This window comes from Erithacus rubecula (genome assembly GCF_903797595.1).
Source record: "Erithacus rubecula genome assembly, chromosome: 3".
NCBI lineage: Eukaryota > Metazoa > Chordata > Aves > Passeriformes > Muscicapidae > Erithacus > Erithacus rubecula.
The window spans coordinates 72,317,728-72,341,002 of NC_136689.1; positions in this window are offsets into that span (position 1 = coordinate 72,317,728).

The window sequence follows — 23,275 nt, forward strand, 5'->3', positions numbered from 1 at the left end:
TTACTTATTGGCAGACAAAAAAAAAAAAAAAAAAAAAAAAAAAAAAAAAAAAAAAAAAAAAAAAAAGTATTGATGCTTCTTCATTTTATCAGAGGATTAGACATGAAAGCATTCTGTCTTCCATGATTTTTTTTGCTCCTTAATAATAAATGCAAGTTTTTGCAAAGACTATATACCAGCAAAAACAGTCCATCCTACCAACCCTGAACATTCACGAAGGGATGTTCTGGCACCACCCAGCTTTTTCTAACATATCTGCAACCAAGCTAGAAAAGGGCTGAGTAAATGACTACAGACTGCTCTAAGACCAGGTTTGAGCCTGCCCACTTCTTCAGAGAGGTCCCAGCTAACAGGAAGCTGGTGGACATTGTCTTTATTTTCAAGAAGGGCAAGAAGAGGGAGCCTGAAAATGACAGGCTTCACTTCAATGCTGGTAAAGTTATGGAGGAGATTATTCTGTGTGATATTGAAAATACCCAAAAGACAATGCAGTCATTGATCACAGACATCATGTGGAAAGGAAGAAAGTCCTGCTTATCAAAGCTGATTTATTTTTATGACAAGGTAACCCACCTGGCTGACCAAGGGAAGCTAGCTGAAGTAATATTCTAGGATTGCAGTAAAGCTTTCAACACCCTGTCTCACAGTATCCCTCCAGACACAGTGCCCAACACACAGCTGGATAAACATTGTGTGATGGGTGAGCAAATGGCTCACGGGTTGGACACAAAGGGTTGTGGTGAATGGGGTGACATCAGACAGGTGACTGATGGATTCCATCCTCAGTCCTGTGCTATTCAACATCTTCAAAATATCTTGGACACAGGACTGAAAGGGATACTGATCAAGTTGGGAGACAATAAAAAACTGGGAGGAAATGTTGACTCCCTTGAAAGCAGTGAGGGCCTGCAGAGAGGCCTTGATAAATTGGAGGGCTGGACAAATACCAACTGTATAAACCACAAGGGAAAGTGCCAGATTCTGCACCTGGAATGGAACTACCTAGGAGACTGGGGAACAAGAGGCTGGAAAGTAATGATGCAGAAAAGGATTTGGGGGCCCTGGTTGATGGCAAGTTGACCATGATCCAGCAGTGCCCTGGCAGCCAGGAGGGCCAACCCTGTCCTGGGGGCATCAGGCACAGCATCACAGCAGGGCAAGGGAGAGGATTGTCCTGCTCTGCTCTGAGCTGGGGCAGCCTCACCTCCAGTGCTGGGGGCTGTTTTGGGTGCTGCAATGTAAGAAAGACATTGAGCTGTTAGAGTGCATCCAAAGGAGGGAAACGAATACGGTGACGTGTCTTGAGGGGAAGCCTGATGAAATGAAGCTGAGGTCACTTGTTCTGTTCAGCCTGGACAAGAGGAGACTGAGAGGAGATCCCATTGCAGTCTACAACTTCCTTGTGAGAAGAGAGGCAGACACTGATCTCTTCACTTGGCAATCAGTGACAGGACCTGAGGGAATGGCCTGACATTTTGTCAGGGGAAGTTTAGGTTGGATATTAGAAGAGGTTTCTTCACCCAGAGGGTGTTTGGACACTGAAACAGGCTTGCCAGGGAAGTGATCACAGCACCAAGACTGGCAGAGCTCAAGAAGCATTTGGACAATGCTCGGAAGCACATGGTGTGATTCCTGGGGATGGTGCAGTGCAGGGCCAGGAGTTGGACTCAATAATCCTTGTGGGTACCATCCAACTCAGTGTACTCTTTGATTATGTGATTCTGCTGCAAGGGTCAAAAGAATCAGTAGTGTGGATAATGACAGACATGAAAAGAACACAGCCATGTTTTTTTTTTCTTGTTAGAGAGCATTTTTTGTGCAGGTTACACAAATATCATGTTATATAAGGGAACATAGGGTATGTCTGGTTTTGAAATCATTATCTAGCATTTTCTATTCCCTACTGAACTATTTGCACTAGCTCTTCACACAAAGATCCCATGTTCAAGGTTGCTGTATTGATTTTCAAAGCACTGCATTCTTTGAATCTTGACTGTTTGAAAGATCCTTGCTCCCTCTCCAGCAATTTCTTTGCTCCATTGAAAACCAGAATGTAATGGCAAACTTTTTCTGTCATCTGGGTAAAATAGTTTTCATGAGAATTAGGCTAAAATTCACAACCCAGCACAAAGAGCAGCCCTAACCTAGCCTATCTTCAAAATAAAATGGGAAGCCTTCATCTTTCAATTCAGATGCAACACCTCGTCTTTACACTTTCACTATCACTGTATACCATGCTCAGTGTCTTCTTGCTAGTTAAGAAGTGGGGTTTTTGAAAGTGGGAGAGTTTTGTTGTTTTATTTTTTTCTTCTTCTTTTCTTTGCTTGGGGATTTTTGGTTGGTTGGTTTTCTTTTATTGAAGGAGAGCTAGACAATTATGAAATCTGGGCTACTCTCATATTAATATTAATAATAATAATACTGGAAACAGTGCTTTTTGAAAGTTAAAAATTCAATAAAATGTTTTATATGGAACCTGTGAAACCTTTCTAAAATGCAGTGTTTGATGTATTAAGTAGTCAAGTGCACAAATCAACTTCTCCAGGGAAATCTGCATGCTTAAATCAATGACAGGATTCCATAGACACATGATGAAAGTAGATTTTTTCATCTGAATAGACATACTGTTTCAGGCCTCCTTAAGCATTGTGGTTCTGAATTCCACTTATACTTCTTGATCAAATTTGCTGACTGGTGATCAGAACACTGTGAAGCACAGAGATACAAGGAAAGCTGACAGTAGGGATAAGCTGTGTAAAATTTATGATTAATTACATAACTTCATTTCATGTAGTATAATATGTAGTCTCTGCAAACTGGTCAAATTTCTGTGTAAGTTATAATCAGATTGGAAAAAGTTCAGCTAAAATGAGGGCATTAGGTAGTCCTGCAATTATTTCAATATGATGCAGACTACTTAATGCAGTAGATGTATTTCATCCCTAGACAATTCTTAAGTGAATTTTTCATGGATATATTCTTATAATCATAGACTTAACAAGCATACCGAAATTGAAGATTCAAGAATATAGTAACTTTCATAAGGGGATTAGAGATTTCAGAAAAGCTTTTTGTTATAGATAACACCATTGGTTTTCTCCTATTCAAATTATGCTGCATTTGCCTAAAGTAAAACTGTCAGATATTAAAGCAATTATTTTTTTCTTATTCAGCAACACTGGCACTCCAAAGGCTATGAAACTTGAAGAAAAAGAAAGTGGTGGGGGAAAACGACAGAAAAATCAAAATGCAGAATGTAAGAAAACAGCTGTTATTACTGGTGGGAAGGTGTTAGTCTTCCACAAGAGATGAAGTCTCAGAGGATGAAATGTAGAGAGCAAATTCACATACTGTTTAAATCAGTGTGAAGATCTTGTCATACACTCTTTTAAAAAATCTTATCATAATGTTGTCCACATTCTACTTCTGGGAACTCAGTTCACAAATCATTAATTTAAAACATCCTTAATCAGCTTTTCTTAATGTTCTACATTAAGTATTACCTATCTTCAACAGCTCTTCACATTTTTTTCTGATTCAATAGTTGTTTTGATATGTCATAATTTTTCTTCATAGAATCATAAAATTGAAAAATGTCTGGGATTGAAAAGGACCTTTAAGTTCTTCTAGTTCCAACCTTTCTGCCATGAGATGAGACTTTCCATTAGACAAGGTTGGTCAAAACCCTGTCCAACCTATCCTTAAACACTCCCAGGCATGGGGCATCCACAGCTTCTCTGGACAAACTGTTCCAGTACCTCACTACCCTCAGAGTAAAGAATTTTATCCCAATATCTAACCTAATCCTACTCTCTGTTGGTATGAAGCCATTACCCTATGTCACTGTCCTGTCACTACATGCCCTTGTAAACAGTCTCTCCATTTTTCTTGCAGGTTTTCTTCAGGTAGTGAAAGGTCACCCCAAGGCCTTGTCTTTCTTTAAATTCAATGTTCTGGTTTGGGACAGATTTCAGAGAGATACAAGCATCAAAAAGTCACCCCAGGACATCCATATACTTTATAATCTTTGCTTTCCTCAAGTAAAAGATACCCTCTAAAAAAGACGTGTGGAGGTAACTGTCACTTTATAAATTTATCAGTTGAAATATTTCATTCTTCTGTTCAAAGAAGCAAAAGCTTTAATTTGAAGATTTAATGATTCTGACATGATAATTGCTCTACACACAATACTTGATTGAACTACATGTAGGTCAGAGGAGATCTGAAAACTTCAAACAATTATACGAGTACTAATTTCTGTTCCATATTAAGCATTTATATCAGGTTGCACATACACAATTCTAGCTGCATTAGGACATTTTAATCTTCTCTGTCATGAAAGCTTTATTTCCCCTTTCCTCATTTAAACAGCGTACTACTGAAATTTTGGGTTTTTTTACTACTGTAATGTAGGAGGTGCAATTGCTGTTCAAGATGACAATCAGGTCAATATCTCCATGGAAATTTGAGATAATGGAGTCTCTTCATAGCAGAACAATTATGTGAGTCAATAGATTTAATAGGGAAACTGCTAGTCCATTGAGACAGTATGCTTTTCATTGGCTTTTCTCCCCACCCCAAACATGGCAAGAAATTTACAACTAGCTGTGTATTTGAACTAATTAGTGTCATTACAGAACCATGAGCACATGAAGGAATACATAAAATGCTGCACAAAAAAACTTCTCAGAAGCAATGGACCAAAACTGAATATAAGTAACAGTTTATTTTAAATACCTCAAGATCTTCTCCTCTCAGATAACGAAAGCAAAACTTCCTAAAACTTTACATTATTCTTATCTTTGAGAGACTTAAGGAAATGTGTTGTGATAAAAGTATTGATTAGTTATGAAAGGTTGGAAATCACATACTAGAGAGAATATTAAACTGAGTAGAAGTTTTCTTTCAGTCATACATAGAACTCCAAGCTACAGTTTTAGAAGATTACATGCAAGAAAGAAAAACAAACAAATAAACAAAAACACTTTTAAAAGATAAACAGTGACATTATCAGTATTATTCTGAAGAACATAATCATACACTGGAACTGCTACAGCTTCAAGTGGGTAATACACAATCACATTGGTTATGGGAGAGGAAAAGTTATTTTAGCAGAAAAAATAAAATTAGGTGATAAAGATGGCTCTAACTGTATTTGCCAGCCTGAACTAAGGAGCATTACTAATCTTTACAGATAGGTAATGACTGTGATGCTGGTTTGAGTTTTGCCTTTTTTCCCCCTTTAATATGTTTTCTGTTTTCTTCACACATATTCATAGCTCTGTAGCCTATTGTATTAGTAGCTAGTTTTCCCAATACTTTTCCATGGACCCTCTAGGCAGAAATCCAAAGCAAATTGCAGAGCTCCAAGCCCCAGGTGGTACAAAGCTATACAGAGCTGTATTGGTTATTCCTGGGAACCAAGGTTCAGAAAAACTCTTGGAGATCTGTTCTCATGGACAAAGTACAGCTAGTGCTGAGGGGGCTCCAGAGAAGGGGCTTGACCTGCAGGGGAATTGTTTCACCACTTGTGTTTCTAACTGATGATTTTTATCAACTACGGCAATTTCCTAAAACCTATAAATATGTACTCATCCCTGTAGCAGTTGGCTTTGGTGTATATCTTTCCATAACTGTCCCTGAAGGCCTTCATTAAAGGTCATCTTTTATATTATCTCCTTACTAAAATTACGTTGAGTTTCATTTCCAGGTTGGGACAAGGTAACAACTTGGTACTACTAAAATAAGTGGTTAATTAGGAGGTTCCAAGGACCTGAAACGCAGGTTCCAAGGACCTGAAACGCAGATATATCTGTAGTGATCCAGATATATACTGAGGTCTCTAAACATTACCCATATTAGCATTCAAAATTGTATCAATTACAGTAAACTGAAATTTAAAATTCTAGACTTAACCCCTTGTTTTCAAAGGGGAAAGGAAAAAAATCATGAGTTGTCCTCTTGCCATTGAGTCAAACTGTCCTCCAGAGAAATAATCATTGGTGATGGCACACAGAGTGATAAAATGTAATCTTCACAGGTTTTCTATTAGTATTTGATGCATTATTTACTTTGTGTTCTTTTTGTGCCAAGACAAGCGCACTTAATTTTTTATTCTTGGAAAACCTAAGCATTCTATAATTGGGGAAAAAAAACCAAGACCAGTAACAGCATGCATTCTCTTATCATAATATAATCATTAATTTTCTTCTTTCAAATAAAGTTTAGAAACTTTGTTTATCCTGCTCACTTGACATTTTTAATTCAAGGAAAATAAATTTTATGGAATCATTCTGCACATTTTAACTTCCTTTTTGGAACCCAGAAAAAAAATTTATTTAAAAATATATGTTTCATTCTTTCCTGTGTCAAGTTTAGTATCTGATTTTTCGGTCCTGGGATTCAAAAAGAAACCAAAAACATGATGGTGGAGAAAAATTAGGATAAAATAAGCTTAAATGAAGAGAAGAAAAATGAGATCAAAAGAGCCCTGTGCAATGATACACTTGAATTACTTAAGGATAAATTTCTGAATATCATAACAAAATTTCACATACCAAGTGAGCACAGTGTCAAAATGTGTATCTAATACATGAAGATCTACTGCAGCTCTTGCTGTCTGAGTTAGTCTTGTAAGCCAAGCCATGTGATCTGTTATTCCAAAAGAGAAAGGGATGTCTGCTCAGATGTATCTATCATTACATACCTGCACCTTCTCAGGCTGTTGGAAGTAAGTTTGTCATCTGCTGGAAACACACCATGGGTAAACAACATTTTTTTGTAATCAGTTACTGGAAATTGAGCATGGAAGCTTTAGATTTGTCTCTACTGTTTTACATACTTGCTTTTCTTGTGGTAAATAGATATATTTCCCAGATCTAAACCATGCCATCCTCACACCATCCCAGCAGATATTTTATACAAAAAGAATCATGTAATCAGATTTGAATATATAGATAATTTGAGACCAGAGAGGTATGCAAATGTATGCATATAGAAACATATATATGTTTTATAAGATAAATGGCAATGTAGAGGGAAAAAAAAAAAAAAAAAAAAAAAAGAAAAAATTGTTATAAGTCCAGATTTGCAATAATATGAAAATATAATATATCTCGGAATTTCTCTCACAATGGTGAATTAAAAGTACTCATCCTGTTATGAGCAGATTGATACTTTTACAAAGGTTAATTAAACTTCAGACCATTCTAATTTTAGATGATGGCAACTTTAAATCAAGAAAATTTTATTCAAACCTGACCATCCCTGAAAGATACGTGAGATATTGTAAGATATGAGTTTCCCTTGGTAGCTATGTTCCACATTTCAGTAAAAGGGGGTTGGCTCACTATGGCCAGTAACACAAAACTACCTTTTTTTGTTGCTTATATTACTCTCGGTTTATTATTCCAGGAGAAAAATTTCAAATCTAAACATAAAAAATGGTGATCCTTCCCTCTGTGTTAGAAAAAAAGTTGGAGTCCATAAATGCAGGTGAAATAACCTAGGCAGCAAAATCTGGAAATATTAGCAAAAGCATTTCATTCAACTTGTACTTTTCATATGAGCTAAATTACATGATTTTGAACGCATTCCTAAAAATGAAGTGAATTTTAGCATTAACTTCAGAATAATTTCCAAATTCAGCACTGACAAATAGAAATAAGAAAAACATAAAATGTAGATTAGCAGAAAAATAAATCCTACCATTTACCTTGAGAATCTGATTAAGCAAAATGGATTCTCTTTTGTTGTTAAACTTGGGAAGATTTCAACAGAGAGTGTGCAGGAGCTGGTTTGTTGAATATCTAAAACCTCTGTACCATCTGCATATCATGCAAAAAAAAAAAAAATCAGGCAGCATGAATGTTTTGAAAGCAAAATCTATTTGTTACATAAATGGTGATAAAATTTGAACTGAATTTTCTTCAGCTTAGAGCTAGACTTAAGTATTTTTTCATCTTTTAGTTCACTGGCATTATTTGTGTTTCATTTTAAGTTGTGATGGTTTGTATAGTCATAGAAAATGCAGATGAGACAGGACTTTTCATTAGAGAAAGTAAGCCGTGGATAATGATGTCTGCATCCAAGATAATGCTAGCAGACACCATGTAATTGTACAAACAACTAAAATGTAATACCTGTGCTGCATGAAAATTGTTGCTGGATAAACAGAAATTTCTCCCAGTAAAGTTATTCACGCTTTGTGCTTTGTTTTGGGGTTGATAATGAGTGGGACACGGAGTAATACTCTAAAAATTCTATTGCTTATTATTCGAATATAATTTATTCTTATTAAGCCATTTCAAAATTACACAAATTTATCATGAGCAGAAGTCAGCCCTGCATGTATATTATTGCAGAAAACTTGCAATTCCATATCTGTCTGGAGAAAATATACTTGAATAATTAAACATCTGAACTCTTTGATTGGAGCAAACAATGTCACAAAGGGAAGAGAAGAAGAATAGGCTTTTCTGAAACAAAGAAAAATACTAATTGGGAAAGGAAAATGTAAGGCTAATCAGAATCTAAATCACCAAAAATATTGAAAGATGTAGGCTTTGGGGTTTGAATAGTTTATTTTGCTAAATCAAAACCATACTTTTCTAGATGTCTTGGGATTTGTTCCTGACATTACAGTCTTGAGGTTTCAGCATGTTTGATTTGTCCATATATAATCAAAGATCATATTATATAAATCCCAGTGCAGAACCTGACTACTTAATTTAGACAAACCATTACCATTGCCTGAATAATGAGTAATAGCCTATAAAGTCAGATTTCTGTTTCTTTTTTTTTTCCCCTTATCTGGGAAATGCAATCTAAGCATCTATCAGAACTAATTGCAACACACTCATATTATTAGCTGTAAGATCAGTTGCAAGCCTTAAGCAATGCAATTCTACTCAACTAGCCACTAGCTTTTGTTTATATTGTTGTTTTAAATAATCAGGATTAGCTGGCAGCAGACACTATCACTGATAACTGTTGAAAAGAAATCAAATTACGATAGGTTCCTTAACTAATGAATTAATTCAAACTGACTTTGATGTAATATTGCCATGAGATCTACCAGTCTGCAGAATGACTGTAAATTATAGATGCCATGGACAAAAAACCAATAAATAAATCACAGTAGTAAATCAAACTGAAGCAAGTTTGCAATAACAAATTGGGGTTTGGGAAAGAAATACTGAGAACTTTGACAAATCTACTTTTTCTGGAATGTCTTAAAGCACAGAAATTCATAACAATCTTTAAAAAGAAAATAATCTGCAGACTGCTATGATTAGAAGGAATTGTTGCTAATGACAGAATTAAAATAAATTAGTCTTACTGAAGTAACTCTTATTCTTCCAGATGCAGCAATACTGGATACTGTTGTAGGTTTACATACACTGTGCATGCACAACCTCTCCAGTCTCAGGTTTGTTTCTGTATCTTTTGAACCTTCATGTTTCTTTTTAGCTAAGTGCACACTAGCCCAGCCATGAACAGAAAGACATGGTGAATTCCAAAGAATGGGTTTTGCATAATAAGCAAAAGAATTTCTGGAATTAGGTATCCCTTTAATATAAGAATAGGAAGGCAAGGGGCAAAAGTAGACCAGGGAAGATCAAGGAACAAAGAGCCAAACATAGGCTAAGTACTGAAACTTAAATTACCCTTATTCCCTTTTGTTGCTACAACTATAGCAGGGATGGGCTTTATTTTATGCTCATGTGAAAGCAGTAGGGGCATATGCATTTCAAATGTTGTAACAATTTGAATTACATGGATGAGGTGCACACCTTGTCAAAGAAAATATACTTAAGAATTTATAATAGATGTATATATAAATAAATAAATTATTACATTTATTAGTGAAATATATGCACTGCCCTGTGTTGAAGATTTAGGAAGAAGTAGACATTTTCTTTTTTCCTCTGTAAAAAATGGAAATCGCTAATAGCAAAGCAATGAACTGGACATTAATTTCTCATTAATACACCAGCAAAAAAATATAGAGTCTTATACTTTACTTCACACAAATATAATTTATTGTTTTGTCATCCACTAAAAAGAGAGATCTTCACAGAATATGCACAGATTCAGAGGTCTACAAAATACCAGAAGATTTGGCCATTTTTGCTTTGGATTATAGTTTTCAATTTTGTCACTTCAATCTTTGAATATTCTGCTATTTTCTTCATTTATTTTACACCTTACAAGGTTGTTTAAAAATCTTATCTTTCCAATTACTACCTCTTCAGTAAAGAGAGGCTACTTTTTTCATACATTTATTGTCTCCCAGAAAGCCCTTGGTACTTGCAAAATCTCCACATACCTCCAAACTGTCATTGAATATTGGAACGATTATATATGAATAGTTATTCAGCAAGGAATTTGGAGATTGAGAATACATCCTTATGACCACATTGATTAATCAAAAATTTGGAGAAGCAAATGTCATTTGCATTTGAACAAATATTACCTTTCCCGCACTGTTTGATCAGCCCTTCTAACTAGATGTCAAGCAGCTAATTTTCCTGGACTGACATTAGGTTAAAGCTATTCTTTCATCCACTCATACAAAATTATGCCTGTAATATTTTCCTATGCTTTTTTTAATTGTATGAAGTAAACATATGGCTAGAAGGAAAAAAAAAGCCAAACCAACTGGGCCTATACTGAAAATCATATTTTACCAGACTCCACCAATCAGTGGAATGTATTAACATGGATTATTAAAATAGGCAACACCTCAAGAAAATAATTATGAATATTTGACCAAATGACATTGCTAAGAGCACTTTCAAAGGACACATTCATATATTGACCCATAAAAGGTATATATTCAATAATCTGAGAAAAAAAGGCACAGATGTCAGTTGTTATTTTGTAGATTTAGGCTGTTATCAAAGCATTTTGAAAGGGTTAACTAGCTGAAAGCTTTTACATTAAAACCTATATTAAGTCTTTTTTTATATTATGAATGAAAAAAAATTGCCCTTAGTGTCTTGCTTGCATAATTTCTGTGAATATCTTCAGATCATAAAGAGTCTTGATTTACAGGGTTTCATTTTTGTACTACGTTTCTAAAAATGCGATTTCATTTCAAATACACTACTTCAGGCCATCTAAATCCATATTTTAGTACACAAACAAAACATCTTAATGTATTTTTCTGTTCAAGGTTATATACCTATTTTCCTGAAATATAATTTTGCTTGCCCTGAGGAGAGTAGGTAGTTCCTTAATTCCTCCTTAATAAATTTTATTTATACCATTACAATTATACTAGTGAATTTTGAAACTAAACCTCAAATCCAGTATCATTCACTAAGGAGAAGTTTCTTATCTGAAACAAAATCACAAATTTGCAAAAAAAAAAGTCTTCTTTAACCTTTGATTTATTTAAAAAAAAAAAATCAGAAATTTACAGAATTCACATCAAATTAAAATGACACCTCAGCTTCAATTGAATGTACTCTCAATTTTTTGAAGGGTCATTCAGAATGTTCTGTTTATGATCAACCCAAAGAACTCTTGGTTTTTAACTACTCTCAGGACTCCAGGAAATAAGTTTAATTAAAGACTTTGACACCAAAATCCCTCCAAATGAAGGCGCTCAAAGTAAGTATAATTACATATCTTCATTGAAGTGTAAAATAACAGTATTTAAAATTTAATCTTAGAGAACCCTCAGATGTCTTCCTTTTTAGATCCATCCATGATAAAGTTGCTCCACTCTCTACACTTTTTTGCAAGTGTCTCAGTGGTCCCTAAAGTTTTTAGTTTTTATGTATTCTTCATATATTTGTAGCTTTGTACACTGTCAAGTGCCTACTTATAACATCTAGTGCTTTTCCAGCTTTCTTTCCCATAGTGAAGAGACACATATTGATGCATTCCTGAAATTTAGATTAATCTTGCCCGTTAGTTCACCAAGGACTTTTGATTTTTTGTACCATGTAATTATAGACATAATAAAAGTAAGGTGGAAGATTGGGCAGAGAGCTCCAATAGGCCAGAACCTCTGAATCCCAGGGGGGAAATTGCTTAACCAACTGCTCCTCTTATTGGACAATATTGGAGAGATATCCTAATTGCCCAATCTTGTAAAATTGGACTAATCGGATTTGAGGTGTGTTTTTTGCAATATTGTGTACCTGAAGGCTTTCAAATAAAGGTTTCCTTTTATATTATCATTCTAACATTTTCTGGAAAGTTTGCATCCTATTTGCATTTCCAGACATCATCAGTTTTAACTTAGACTATGGTGTTGCTGCTTACCAAGTCACTTCCCTGGAGCATTTGTTTTCCCTAAAAACAGCTCATTAATCCCACTTGTTCCCTCTCCTGAGTTTTCAGGCTGAGCCAGATGGGGCAGGACAACAGGAAGTCTGTCTGCTACCTATGTCCAGATGTTGTGCCCTTTTAAAAAAAAAAAATAAATATATATATATATATATAGCAGACAATGTCCTAGGAGAATCAAATAAACAAATACAATTCCAACCACACTTACAAGAGTTTCATGCAGATTTGTATTAGGCCTTTGCAGCACTCATTAGACAGAATAATTAGCTTTATTTCAGAATGTCAACATTCAGCAAGTGTATCCTGAGGAACTGTCTAAGAGAAGGATACAGACTTCAATGAAAATCATTGCTAACTAATACAGAGTAATCTGAATTATCTCACTGAGTTAAACATCTTTATCAAATATCCTGTGGAGAGCATTCAAAAGTCTTTTATTTTTCAAACATTTATGAAGTTAATCAAGATAATATGCATTTTAGTGCAATCTGTTGATTTTACCATTTTTCTTTCTCCTAATTCTTGGATATTATTTTAAGCACCTGAGTCTCAGTTATTCCATCTGTCCCAATATGTATATTTGTGCGCAAGAACAGATTCATACCTAAAGATCATATGTTTCCCCATATTGTATCCTAGATCAAATGTGATATTCCTCATCCCTATTACAGCAAATAGGATAAATAAAACATGGCAGTACCAGTTTATGAGAAAAAGCCTGTCCTTCCACAAAGACATTTTGTTCAAAGTCATGACAACCACATTAAACGTATCATGGAAAATGGAATGAAGACCTCAAGATGGGTAAAATGCATTTCTTTCTCATTGGGCAGATGGGACTAATGCTGATTCTATTCACAATAAATTTTTAGACCTTTTAAAGAGAGTAGTTGATGTATTGAAAGATGTAATATTGGTGATATGTGTTGGGGATGTGGAACAAAGCTTCGTATTGTGGGAAAGCAATAAAGAGGAGATTGCCGCTGTTATTCACGGCTATGCTTGCATTAAGTGGTGCTGGGCTGTCATGTAAGAATTGAGTCACAGATTCTTCCCATTTTCAGCTTCTTATTCAAAGATCACCAAATAGTCCTGCTTTGTCATCAGAAAAATAGAAAGGAGAACAAAGCTTCTTCAAATATCTCCCTATGAATTGTGACTGTAGACCCAAGGCAGCTAGTCCCACATATACGTAGGGACATATCAAGGAGTTCTGAGGCAATTCTAAGTACCCTCTCCTCCTTCCTGTTAACACTCTTCAGCCAGAAACTGCCTATGAATTTCCTCTGCCACAGGAATTGTCTCAAACTACCCCTTTTTTAGTGAAATGAATCCTGTACAAATTCACTCTGTAATTTCTAAGAATCATTATATTCTTTCTCTGTAATAATAATAAATCCATACCATGTATCCTTGAAATGCCTCTGGTTAGTTCAAGATCTGAGTTGACAGGTAACAAGAGTAATCCCAAAATATACAAGGCTTAAAAGAAAGACAACTCAGGCCATTCACAAAACCTTACACTGTACCCATCCAATAACAGTCATATAGAAATTTCAATAGTAATAATTCACAATGTAGTCATTAAATAGCCCTCTCTGTTCCAAGGGAATCATAAGATTTGCTCATCAATGTATTCTATCTGAATCTTCAAGACATGAACCTTCAGGACACAATATCCTACATATAATTAGAACCCATAGGAATATACTTATTTTAATTGCTATAATTTTATCACTAAAAATAAGACCAGAGCAAATTTTAAAAATATTTTCTGTAATTTTAGCTAAATTATGCTTTCAGAACTGGTGTTGTAGACTCATAGATATCTGCAGATTTACTTCACTTTTACTTATGTTGGCCAGAAATATTATTTTCTGTTTTTATGAAGCATAGCTCCTACTTGTATGATATATATCACATACTTGGAAATTGAGTTCAATTCCTGACTTGTTTTCTTAGTTCTGGTGGACCCTGAAAGATTTGACATGACAATAAAATAGGAAAAATAGAAAATAAGGAAACAGTTATTTGACTGTTGTTTGATACTGATGCATCTCTAGGCAGCCTGGAAGCTTATGTACCTTTATTATGTGTGCCTGAGAAATGCTATGTAAGAATCATTAGTGGTAAGGAAGCTGGTTTGAAATGGCACTGGAAGCAATATCTGCATAGTTGAATCTGTACAGCACATGTAGCAGTATGTTTCTGTAGGTATTTAACATCTGAGCAAGGCAAATATTCACTTCATAGACAATCCTGACTGACAAAATATTCCCTCTTTCCCTCACTTGCAAGCCAGCTTCTGTCATTCATAGAAGAGGCATCAGCTGTAATTGCAAACTGTCATAATATCTGGAACATTAAATATTGGGAGTCTGATTCCCAGTTAGCTGTTAGCTCCCTTTCATTCCTAACTTGAGATTCTCTAAATTTTTGGCAGCCAAACTCAAGCATTCTCACACACAAGCTCTTAGCTTTAGCTACCCTTTTGAAGTTCTTTTCTTTCCCAACTTTTGCTGATGCTTAGTCACAAAACTTACCTAACTCCTACTCAGAATGGTAGTCTGTTTATATGATGTGAAGGGAATGTGCACTTCATTTTTGATGTAATACAGTCAGAATATGCTTTTTGTTTATTATCCAACTTTTCCTTTATTATTCATAACACTGTTTGTGTTTTTCATCATTGCTAACAGGAAACAGTGTCTGGACTATAGTGTTTTCACAGCAGTTTCCTCATTTCTCTCCCAAGCAATGACAGCAATCAACATGCTGAACATTAGGAATTTTTTATCCATGTACTTTACTATGTAATCAGCAAAGCTGAATTCCACCTACTATTTGGTATAGTCAGTCACTTGGTGTCATGATACTTTTCTATAAGATTTTATTCCAGCTTTTAATTTTGTATCACTTGTGAATACACTCAACTTCAAAATGCCCTTTACTACAGAGGGCTACCCTACATCTTTTGTGGAAAAAGGTCAGGTGTTAACAGCTTTTTCACTTGTCTTTCCATGAGAAAACATACCCTCCTAAATAAAGGTGGTTGATATAGCATAAGAGACATACTTAGGGATCCTTCCAATGACAATGGCAGTTTTGGGATTCACATTTTGCTGACTCTTCACAAATAAATGATTACATATTGGGTCAAAGAGCTGTATTCTTTTTTGAAGCTTCTATCTATTTATCCTGTATAGAAATCAATCAGTTCTGGCCAGTATATTTAATCTTAAAGGTTTAAAATATTAATACTTTTTTCTAAAATCTTCATAAATTCATATATGATAAGTTTCTCCATTACATTTCCTTCTTTTTCAAGGTGATTGGCTTGTAACCCATTTGCACTGAATACCAAAACTGTGATAGTGGCAAACGTTATGCTGGAATCAGAAGCCAGATTGGCATTTTACAGAATCAAAATTGCTTCAAATATGAATGACAAGTCCACAACGTATAAGTACACTAACTTAAAAGATATTATATATATAAAAAAAAATATTGTATGAAAAGTTTCTAAGTCAAGCACTCAAAAATTCAGAAATGCTAATTTATTCCTACTGAATGCACATTTTTCTGTAGCATTTATTACCTGATATGTGACAGTTTGTTTTTATTTTCAAGTCTCTGTCCATCTTGTTCAGTTTTTTCTATGTTCCACATTCACTGTCCATCTTTAAGTCTTATTTGAAGTATTTCACAGAACACAAAAACCATAAAATAACTTCTAAATATTTGCATAATGATATTACTATATCTTGAGAATTCAGTTACATCTACTTTCACACAACCCTACAAGATAAAGTTACGTTATTAAGCTTTTAGGTTACTTGAAAGATGCACAGGGTGACAACACATTTTAAAACGCCTCGGCAGCAAAAGGAAATCCAAAGAAAACAAGAGCAAATTATTCAATGTAACAGAAATCCAATTATAGGCTATCTGAAAGTAAAATGTGAAGCAATCAGTACCTTTTTTTCCTTCTTTTTATTTTAGTTTTGAAAAAGACTTATTACAAGACTAAAAATTATCAGCACAGCTGAGACTTCTTCCCCCGATGACCAGATGAAGTTTTACATTGCCTGAATATGGGATGGATGGTGTCTTCTAGTGAATTACTGATTCCATTCTTTCCTTTTTTCCCCATGTGGAAACTTCTTCGAAGAAAATAAATAAATAAACAGAAGCAAAAGAGCTTAGAAGCGTGGATGTGCTTTCTAAAGAAACACAAAATTGATTTACACCAGAGATGGTCAGCTGAAAGGAGTTTATCTGAAAGGATAGCTGGTCATTAGTATTTGTACTTCTCAGAAAAAGTAGTTCTCTGGAATTACTCTAAATTCCTTCAAATTTTTTGAAGGCCAAGAATCAGCGAGAGAAGTCAAGAGTTCAAAAGAAACGATGGATTTCAGTTTATTTCCACTTCAGAAATATATAAATTTCAGAAGAGATAATTTCATGGTATTTCATAAACAGTGTCTCAGAGAGAGAAAGAAAAGGGTGCAGACTCTTGACAATCTGGACTGTGACTCCTAATTGGAAAAATCTGTGCAAAGGCTGGAACAAAAAGGCATGCCCAAAAGCCTTGCAAATAACTTAAAAATATTATAAAATCAAATACTCCATTTTGAGAAACTATGATGAAGATCTTCTCTCTGGAATAATAAACTTCATCCACTGATTAAAGCAAATATATTTAGAAGTGACCTGTATTACATCAGTCTCTTATGTGTGCCGAATCTAAATCACAGACTTTCAGAACAGATGATTGACATACCTGAAAGAAATAAAAGGAGAAACACCATAAACCACAGTATTAAAAGAATGGTGTATAGACTGTTTACATAAAGTAATTTTTCTCTCACCAGCTGGAAACAGTGAAAATTGTCAAAAATTATTCTGTAAACCTATGAGACTTTCTCACAGCTGTTATCAGTTAAGCTTTAGAACGAACAAGGAGTAAGCCCAGAAAAAGACAAATATTCACAGAAGGAGAAAAGGACACAAGGCACTATAAACCAGGCAGCTTAACAAAATTAATCACTGGAAAACTACTATAAAATAAATCTTGCTGGTTTGGGAAGAAATAGGTGCAGTGTATTTCAAATACCAGAAAGATATCTATCCTATCTTATGAGAATCTCTCAAGAATAATGCAGTGGTACATTTTAAATGAAAATACTTACATTGTGAAAACAAAATTAGGTGTGGAAAGACACAAAACTCATAAATAATCTTTCTTAACTTGTATGATTTTATCAGGCAAGGTTCTGACCACATAGGTCTTGTAACATCTGGTATTCAATGTACTAATGAAATGGAGAAAGGAGCAAAAAAGTATTTTCATTTGCAGATGGAAATTCCTAAATTTGAAAAAAAAAGATCAAAATGGAACATTATTTGTTTGAAATAAGATGCAACTATATGTAGGTAAGAGAAAATAATGAACATTAACTAGAAATGGTTTGAAATAGATGGCTAGATTTTTTAAAACAAAGAGGATAAGTGTTTGAAATCTATTACTCAAACTCAACATGAATCAAGAAATAGAATTAAATTATATTACCATATGTTATTACAGAGTTTGAAATTTATTACTCAAACTCAGCATGAATCAAGAAATAGAATTAAATTATATTACCATATGTTATTACAGAGTTATAGAAACAGTTGTCTAAACAATCGTCTTTCAAGAAATTTATATAAAGTTCAGAGGACAAACAATTGGCTATGTTAAGGTCTATTCCAAAGTTTTACATCTTTAATTATCTCCATTCTAATGATGGAAGTTTAAAAAATAAGATTCTCTGGGAAGGAATGGGAAAGTCGTCAGAATATCAGATGAGAACTTCACTTCCGTAAAAAAGATTTAAAGGATCATCCTCAGAGCAATGCTGGTTAAATAAATCACCTGCTGAAACTTACCATCTCCTCCCTAACTTAATGATGCACCTTAGTTTCAACACAGGTTTTCAGACTGCTTCATGTAAAAAGGAGCTAATTTTCAAATTATCAACTAGGATATAGGATATGATATTGGAGAGTTTGATATTCTCTTGTTTGTGTCTGCAGATCTATATAAAGATAAAATGGAAATATTTTCATAGCACCACAAAAATAAAAACCAGCACACACCACAGAAACGTCTTTCAGAGAGAATCAGTTTCCCATTTTCCACTTTGCAGAAAGACTTATTTCCCTAGATACTAAAGTTCAGCAAAAATCTGACTTATCGCATGCAAGATGTTTTTTCTAGGGGAAAAATATATATAACCTTAATGGTTAGGTATTGGTCAGACAACTCCTTGTAAACATGCCATTTTGGGAGCTGTCACCTTGCTCCATTTGCATAATGCTCAGACTGCCAGATTAATCTCTGAAGAATGAGAAAACTTAATAATATTGGGTGCCCAAGACTCACAGACTGGAGGAATAAGAGAAAGAAAATTAAATGTCAATATTTGTTCATGAAATCATTATGAGAAATTTCTGCGGTGCTCTTTCATAGTACCTGGAAGTTGTTAAAATACTTTTTAATCAGATTTAAATGCAGCCTAATAAATAATTTGTAATGCTTTTTCAAGATACTTCTCTATGCTTCACTAAAGAGTTAAATAAAATAAAGGAAGACGTATGCAATAGTCACTGTGATTCATTTGCCCTGTTATTCTGTCTATGGATAATTTGAATTAAAAAAGACATTAAAAAGGTCATTAAAATACCTAATCTTCTCTCATTGTTATTTTCACTGCTATTTTATGTAACAAAATAGATTTTCCTAGGTATATTTACTAACCTCAGACATGTTTTCTGAAGTATTTATTTCTCTAAGCAAACTGCATAATTATTTTTGAATATTCTTTCACAGTATCAAAGTTTCTAAAAACAGTAAAAACTCAGTAGTTCCTAATTGTACATTTCAGACAACAGTATTTTATAAATATCTATCTCCATTTTATAAGATTTAAAGCCTATATATCTTGAAAGAACAGAGGTATGTATGTTACTGGGGGAGACCAAATGATACTCATTAATTCTCTTTGATCTATGTAATGCTACTTGGTGCTGGTTTTGTTTTTGTTTTCAAAATCAAGACTATTCATTTTAATTATTCAGATAAGTGAAAAATTGGCATGATTAATAACATAAACATCACATTGATTTCTTTTTCACTATCCAAAATCTGTTACAAAAACTTATTCTTAAGGGCTTTGTCAATTCATACTGAATTATCAGGTTTCCTTTCACTGAATTAAAAGAGAGACTAAATAGATTATGGATTATAGATAGATTATGCCAGTTCCTACATTTATTTTATTTATGATTCTTTCAGTTCTCAAGACTTAATTTTTGAGTTAGAATAGTTAAGAGTCACAGATACAGATTTTCCCTCCAAACTGGGAAAACTCTGTCCTGTATAAAATAAAATAAATATTCATGTCTCTTGTCAAAATAAACAGAAGGGATGCTCTGATACCTCTCCTTTTGAATCTGAATTACTACTGATATGACTATGTTTGGCATCCACACAGAAGCTTAATAAAATGTTTCTAAAATTGATTAGACAAAGGTGTTAATTTTCAATGCCTATCAATGTTGTGGACCTAAATAAAATATTTGCTTCTTATTATATAACACAAATCTGAATAATTTTAAGTTGCTGGACCATTAAATGGCACACTTTGGACTTCTTTTGAAAGTCAATCTTTTCAGAAAGAAGGTGACTTCTTGAAGTAATAATGACTGTGCTGCCACAGCTCAATGAGAATTAGCAGCTTTGAAAGATGTCTAAAGGTAAAGTGGTTCAAAATTATTTACACAGTTTTTTTTCAAAACCACCCTAAATCTTCTTCTAGATTTCGACAATGAACTACAATTTTCAGCATTGTTTGTCTCCAGCCTCTCAAGTACCAGGCATAACTTACAACTTGCTCCCTCCAGTTTTAATTATTCAAACTTCTGTTGAAGATTTCCTTTCTGAAGATTTTCCTATCTGGCCTTGTACTATATAAATTATGGTATGTCAATCCAAATTTTATCTGATGAGAGGTCAGGTTAACCTTGACCTCGAGTCTGATGGTGTACATCTGAACTTTGGGAAACACAAAGAAAACCTGGGGAAAGTCTAGGAGTAAGAAAAATAAGGAAGAATGGTCTTTTTAATCTATTGAAAACTTCAAAAGATTTGAAAATAAAATATACATACTGAGAACTAAGAAGCAGGGAATTCATAATTTCCATTACAGTCTGAGACTCTATTTACATAATATTTTATCTTGTTTTTAAAGCTGATTTGGACAAAAATATCTTCCAAGTACACTGTTGTTTCTCTATTCAGAGGGTACCTTGAGCCACTGGAAAGTGTAAAGCTGTTTCTGGTGCAAACATTTTTATAGTTTCTACATTCTGAATATCTGATTTTTGGTCACAATATGAAATAAAATAATCTTGAAAAAAAAAAGGGAAAATAATTTCTTCTACATACTTAGATTTTATGAATATCATTCCTACCGTTATTCATCAGGGATAAACATATCCTACCTGTCAAAACAGCACCTAAACATTTCATTATTCATTTATATCCTGTGAATCAAGAATAGAAATATTTCAGATGATAGCTGTTAGTGGGGGCTACCCAGGGTTATTTAGAAATACTCTAACTAAACAAGCAGACATAGCTGATTCTTTATATGTCTCTAAACACAGATATATATACAGAGAAAATTAAAGACTACTCTTTTCTATATCTGAAGAGACTCTTCTTTCTTCTCTATTTTTTTTTGTTTGTTTTTTAACATACATACTATCTTATTAAAGGAGAAATTAAAAATGTTGCTTGTTAGTAATAAAACATATTTTAATTTTGTGCAACTCAAGGCCTAAAGAGAATTCTGACAAGAAATATTCATTTAGATTTTTATTTTATCACTCAAGAACTCAAGGAAACAGTGCTATGGTCTACACAGTGGAGATGCCTGGGATAGAGCAATATTTTAAACAGATACATTAAAATTAAGTGTAACCTGTGTATTTCAGAAGTATAGCAATAGAGCAATATGAGAAACATGGAACATCACAGGAGAGTTCTGGAGGTTCACACATCCAGATTGCTAATAGATAGCAATCACCAAGATGATTTAGGGCTGCAATATGGGACACAAAATATTGATTAGGAGAGCTGGTTTTGTTCAGCCCACAGTAGGAAATGCTAAATGAAGATCCTACTGCTGTCTTCAGCTTCAGTGTATGACTGCAGAGAACGTGGAATTAGCATTTTCTAGGCAATACACAATTTTGTCCTTGGCAAAAGAAAGACAATGGGTAATAACTGCAGTGACTGATATCCCAATTGGATGCTTTAAAAAGTAATTGACAATTGCTGTCAACCACCAGAACTGATTACTCAGGGAGATCTGAGTAAACCTGAGCCACCTGAATGAGCTAAAAAGCAATATCCAGCATCAAAGTCAACCTTATTTTGAACAGTGGGTCTGACTATATGATTTAAGGAGATACCTTCCAATTTTATCTATTGTCTAATTCTAGTCTATAATACACATGTCTTTTTCCACTTCCTGCAGTCCTTACTCAAATTTTGTGAATACTACTCCCACATCTTTCTGCTTTCTAACAGAAACCCCAGACATGAAGCCACAGCACTAACTGCGTCAAAATGGCCTAATTTCTTGGTTTGAGACAGGTTAAAGGAGAACACTCTGTAATGAATTGCCTCTCTTCATAGGCTCAACCAACCTCTTTCCTCCAACAAGGAATGAATAAAAGCAGACGTAAGTGAAAAAATACCAGTTTACTAACAAGTGAAACAGCAACAGTCAAGAAATAAGGAAAAATAACCACCAGATACAAAACTGCTGAGTTTGCCCCAAGGCAGTCTGAGATAAAAAGAAAACAAAAGAGAACCCAAAAAGGAAAAGCCTTTGCCTGTGCTGCTCTGACTCCATAGCAAGAAACCAGGACCCAAACCAAGTGGCCAAAAGGAAATCTGCCTAAGGCAAAGATGAAAACAAGTCAAGCAAAATTCATACAACAAAAGAGCTGAAGCTGCCTGCCAGAGCAGACTTTAGAAAGGCCATGACACCGACATTCTGTTTCTTGCTGCACTGCAGGCCTTAGAGGACACAGTGGCAAATTTTGGGCACAGATGTACATGGAATACAATGACTTTTTGGGTTACCCCAGGAAACCAAAATAGTACCAGATAATAAACCTGTGAAGCCTGTACCTGAGAGACTGATCAGAAATAGTTGTGGTTACTGACTACAGGCAGGCAGCAATCCAATGCATTTTTTAGATTGAGCTTGTCATCTGCTCTGACACTCTGCACAAAGTGAATTACCTGCAGTATTTCAGACTGCAATATGCTTGTAAAATGTATACATAACTTAATTTTTTTCAAGGATGTATTAGTGTCTTCCCTAGAAACAGGATGAAAAGAATGATGAAAAGCTAGAAATGTTACTTTTAATCGTATAGAAGTAGAAAATCAATTACAAATGCAAAAACGTAGCACAGCAATATGAACAGTGCAATTTTGAGGGTGTACTTCAGAATTGATAAGTGTACTTTTTCACACCGATTTTAATATTACAGTTCATACAATACACCAGGACATATAGTTATATGCATATTTTGGACACTGTTCTATAACCATATAAAAATATTTATATCAATGACCCTATATCTTCCATAAATGATCATCACAACAGTGGAATTTAGAAATATTTTTGTTAAAAACTCAGCTTTCAAGTTACTGATTGAATCAAATGCTATTTGTCTTTTTAAAATCTAATATGGATGTTCTGAGATTGGTTTAGCATATCAGCTTATATTAATGCAAGATTACTTGAGAAGTAGTGCATTTTCGAACCTCCCATGTGGAAAATTTTATGCATATTATTTGTAAATGTGAAAGCCTCAGGAGGAGGGCTGCATTAGCAGATCC